Source organism: Triticum urartu, chromosome 3A (genome assembly GCF_056163025.1).
Source record: "Triticum urartu cultivar PI428250 chromosome 3A, HENAU_Tu73, whole genome shotgun sequence".
Taxonomy (NCBI): domain Eukaryota; kingdom Viridiplantae; phylum Streptophyta; class Magnoliopsida; order Poales; family Poaceae; genus Triticum; species Triticum urartu.
Window position 1 is genome coordinate 549,538,708 of NC_141875.1, and position 5,723 is coordinate 549,544,430.

Below are 5,723 nucleotides of genomic sequence, written 5' to 3' on the forward strand. Positions count from 1 at the left end.
GATCAAGATTGCACACCTACGTGATTTCATCCTACTTTCTTCAATAAAAATATAGACTTTGGAGTGGTTCTTTGTTGCACTTTTTGAGGGCATATTATGTTGTTTAACTATGTTAATGATGTTGAGAGTTTGCCACTAGTGAAAGTATGAAACCTAGGACCTGTTTTCAAGCATTGGGATACCGTTTTTATTCACTTGCTACGTTGGATATTCTCGGTGATGGATGTGCTATCACATGATGACTTCGTCCACGACTTGTCACCCTTTGGGCGATCTTATATGCTCGCAGGCAAGCTCTCAATGAGCAGATATTCCAAAGTCCACATGCCACTCATAGATTCATACCGAGATACATTACAGAGTTGAATGATTGCAAACCAAACAAGGCTACTGCGACAAGGCTGACTGTAGCAAGACAACCTTGTCCAAGGTGGATCCCACCGGAGCAAGGTATAGCCAAGATTAGAGTGGATGGCCGGTCTCGCGGACGTCCAATGATGGAGCCTACATCGCTGTGTGTCACGATTCTACCGGTATGTACTTGGGTGCTTCAGTGGTACGATGATCAGATATCACAGACCCAACAACCCTGGAGGCGTTAGCGTGCCGGGAAGCTTTGGCCCTTTCTATTAACCTCTCATTTTCGCATGTGCAAATTGCATCGGATTGTCAGGGGGGTCAATGATATAAAGCAAGGTACATGTGGGATGTATGGAGCAATTATCAAGGAAATTATAGACACTACATAGTTTCAGAGTTGCTCTTTCATCTTCGAAGGGCGAGACACCAATTTTGAGGCTCATAGCCTCGCTAGACATGCTTTTGGCGTGGGGACAGGTCGCCATTCGTGGCTTCTAAATCTTCCATATTTATCTTGTATTCCCATGAACATTACTGTGTAATCAATAAAGTGTGTTTAGACTCAAAGTAAATAAATAAAATAAGCCAAAAGCCAAAACCAAAAGCCCATATTTAAATGATTTTTTGACTTTTAAGCCAAAATAAAAAGAGCAATGCTACGCATCGGCCGGCGGATCTTTTTAAAAGATCGTCCGCCTCGATAGTCATTTGATTCGACGTTATCTAGCGGCACGGATATTTCCTCACCATCACAACAAAGGCATGGTTGTTGAATCCTTCTTTGCAAAACACCATATATTGCAGAAACATTTGTAACGAGATTCTATTATAGAGTTATTATTTTTTCATCGCAATTTTTATGTAACATGGGTGTTGTTGTGGAATGACTTCTAGAACACATATGATGTTGCATAATTATTTTTCTTAACTTTTTTGCAACATGGATGTCGTTGGAGAACGACTTCTGCAACACAGAAGATGTTGCAACAAAGATGATGTTGCAGAATTTATCTTTCCGTCTAATTTTTTTACAAAATGGTTATTGTTGTGAAAAAACTTCTGCAACACAGATGATGTTGCAGATTTTTTTGTCTTAACTTTTTTGCAACATGGATGTTGTTGGAGAACGATTTCTGCAACACAGATGATGTTGCAATAAAGATGATGTCGCAAAATTTATTTTTCTGTCTTAGCTTTTTTACAAAATGGTTATTGTTGCGAAAGGACTTCTGCAACACATATGATGTTGCAGATTTTTTTTGTCTTAACTTTTTTGCGACATGGATGTTGTTGGAGAACAATTGTTGCAACACGGATGATGTTGCAACAAACATGATGTCCCGGAATTTATTTTTCTATCTTAAGTTTTTTACAAAATGGTTATTGTTGCGAAAGGACTTCTGCACAGATGATGTTGCAGATTTTTTTGTCTTAACTTCTTTGCAACATGGATGTTGTTGGAGAACGATTTCTGCAACACAGATGATGTTGCAACGAAAATGGTGTCACAGAATTTATTTTTTCGTCTTAATTTTTTACAAAATGGTTATTGTTGCGAAAGGACTTCTACAACACAGATGATGTTGCAGATTTTTTTGTCTTAACTTTTTTGCAACATGGATGTTGTTGGAGAACGATTTCTGCAACACAAATGATGTTGCAGAATTTATTTTTCGTCTTAGCTTTTTTACAAAATGGTTATTGTTGCGAAAGGACCTCTGCAACACACATGATATTGCAGGAAAAAAATTCGAACTGGAACACCTAGCATTCCAAATTACCTCGGACCAACCAAATCGGCGTTCACTTGCACGGTAACATTTGGGGGGAGATTGGTCAGCCACACACGTTTGCTAATATGATCAGCACACACTAGTGCGCGTCGGTCCTAAGCAAACGGTTTTTAACCCCTTTCCGCGACGGCATTTGGAACCATCGCCAAGTGAGTGTGTGCGATAGCGTGTCCTTCGCACATGACCCAGAAATCATCGGGGATAGGCCCTCCTGGGACCCAGGCTGGGGCCGTGTGCGATCGGGCGAGGCATCGAAACCCAATCATTTCCGTAGGTATGTACATCCCACACGGTAATCTGAGAAAAATATTTCCGTAGGTATGTACATCCCACACGGAGAATCCGAGAAAAACATTTCCGTTCGTATGTATATCACACACAGTCAATCCAAGGAATATGTTTCCGTTCTCATGTACATCCCACATAGTCAATCCAGGGAACACGTTTCCGTTCGGATGTATATCCCACACAGTTTTATGTGTAGGCTCGTGTGTGAAAGTAGTAACTATCATACATGGTTTGCCATGGTTAACTGTTTGCTTTTATCAGCTATATCACACACGATTTGATGAAGAAAACTGTGTGGCATTGGGCTATCCATCGCAAGCGCTTTTTCTGCTAGAACCGTTTGCAAAGGTCCATGACACATTTAGTAGGTTTATTAGTTTACAATTAATAATTGCAGTATTACGCAAATTCACATTTCATATCGAACTGTTGTTTGCCAATTTCATATCAGGCACATGAATATATTATAACATCACAGTACGGTAGCTACATGAAAACAGCACATTACAACATATAGCTAGTTCAACTTCATAAGAACAATATATTCATTTCCCTAATCAAGATCATCCAGGCTCGTCTTATCCACCTCTGCTTTCAGTTCAGTAAGAACCCATTTTGCACGGGCCAACTGGGAAAGTGCTTCCTCCTTCGCCAATACCATCTTAGCAAAGTCTGATTTTAAAAATCTGAGCTCATTCTCCACCTTCAACTTTTTATCCCGCATCTTGAAATATGCTTCAGCTTTGACAACACTTTCTCTAAGCTACGTGTGTTCTCTTCCTCATATCCAGAGCTTCACTAGGCACATCTTCAAAGACAGTGGCCACTCTTGATCAACCCACTCCAAGTAAGAACACTTCCATTCCATCCTATAATATTTGAAACTAGATCGGTAACAATTGTAGGGGAAATGGGTTTATAGCAACATAGAAAATCATCAATGCTTATTTTGAAAAACTGAAGAAACATGTTAATTATGACATATCTTCTCAAAAAGATCAATGTGCAAATGAAATAATTGGTACTGAGAAAACAACCAAATTCTGGAGCATCAGAAGCTATAATTAATTACAACGACGCTACAAATTCTTACTCATGTACAATAAATAACAAATTGAACATTTTATGAGAAAGGTAAATATAACTGCAACAACATAGCGATAGTGTTTGGATGACAACAAATTGATACTAACACGTGTGTACATGCACAAATTTGGTAACATAGAACTAATAGCACTAAGGTCGTCCACTATGTATGCCAAAACTGGGTAAAGACAACTGTTGCTACATCTCGCACTAGTGCCCTGCACTGGCGAGCCGATGCAGCGGAAAAAAAATCAGGGACCCGGACTCCGGAGCACGTAGTTGCTCCGATGCCCCGTTCCTTCGTGCCATAACGATTTAGTATTTTACTGCTTGGCTGCTCGGATGTGTGGACCAAAGTTGGTTGCACAAACTGCTGAAGCGGTGTGATACGTCCATTTTGCATCATGCTTTTATATCGATATTTATTGCATTATGGGCTGTTATTACACATTATGTCACAATACTTATGCCCATTCTCTCTTATTTTACAAGGTTTGCACAAAGACGGAGAATGCCAACAGCTGGAATTCTGGGTTGGAAAAGGAGCAAATATTAGAGACCTATTTTGCACAACTCCAAAAGTCCTGAAACTCCAAGGAAGTCAGTTTTTGATTATATAAAAAATATTGGGCGAAGAAAGCACCGGAGGGGGGCCACCCACCATCCACGAGGGTGGGGGGTGCGCCCCCCTGTCTCGTGGGCCCCCTGGCAGGCCTCTGCTGCCCATCTTTGGCTATATGGAGTATTTCGCCCTGAAAAAATCATAAGCAAGCTTTCATGACGAAACACCGCCGCCACGAGGCGGAACCTTGGCGGAACCAATCTAGGGCTCCGGCGGAGCTGTTCTGCCGGGGAAACATCCCTCCGGGAGGGGGAAATCATCACCATCATCATCACCATCGATCCTCTCATCGGGAGGGGGTCAATCTCCATCAACATCTTCACCAGCACTATCTCATCTCAAACCCTAGTTCATCTCTTGTATCCAATCTTTGTCTCAAAACCTCAGATTGGTACCTGTGGGTTGCTAGTAGTGTTGATTACTCCTTGTAGTTGATGCTAGTTGGTTTACTTGGTGGAAGATCATATGTTCAGATCCTTTATGCATATTAATACCCCTCTGATTATGAACATGAATATGATTTGTGAGTAGTTACGTTTGTTCATGAGGACATGGGAGAAGTCTTGCTATAAGTAGTCATGTGAATTTGGTATTCGTTTGATATTTTGATGAGATGTATGTTATCTTTCCTCTAGTGGTGTCATGTGAACGTCGATTACATGACACTTCACCATCATTTGGACCTGGGGGAAGGCATTGTGAAGTAATAAGTAGATGATGGGTTGCTAGAGTGACAAAAGCTTAAACCCTAGTTTATGCGTTGCTTCGTAAGGGGCTGATTTGGATCCATATGTTTCATGTTGTGGTTAGGTTTACCTTAATACTTCTTTTGTAGTTGCGGATGCTTGCACGAGGGGTTAATCATAAGTCGGATGCTTGTCCTAGTAAGGGCAGTACCCAAGCAGTGGTCCACCCACATATAAAATTATCAAAGTACCGAACGCGAATTCATATGAGCGTGATGAAAACTAGCTTGACGATAATTCCCATGTGTCCTCGGGAGCGTTTTCCTTTATATAAGAGTTTGTCCAGGCTTGTCCTTTGCTACAAAAAGGATTGGGCCATCTTGCTGCACCTTATTTACTTTTATTACTTGTTACCTGTTACCAATTACCTTATCACAAAACTACCTGTTACCGATAATTTCAGTGCTTGCAGAGAATACCTTACTGAAAACTGCTTATCATTTCCTTCTGCTCCTCGTTGGGTTCGACACTCTTACTTATCAAAAGGACTACGATAGATCCCCTATACTTGTGGGTCATCAAGACTCTTTTCTGGCGCCGTTGTCGGGGAGTGAAGCGCCTTTGGTAAGTGGAATTTGGTAAGGAAAAATTTATATAGTGTGCTGAAATTTACTGTCACTTGTTACTATGGAAAATAATCCTTTGAGGGGCTTGTTCGGGGTATCTTCACCCCGACCAGTAGAGCAAAGAGTTGCTCCTCAACCTACTGAACCAACTGAAAATGTTTACTTTGAAATTCCTTCGGGTATAATAGAGAAAGTGCTAGCTAATCCTTTTACAGGAGATGGAACATTGCATTCCGATTTGCACCTAATCTATGTGGATGAA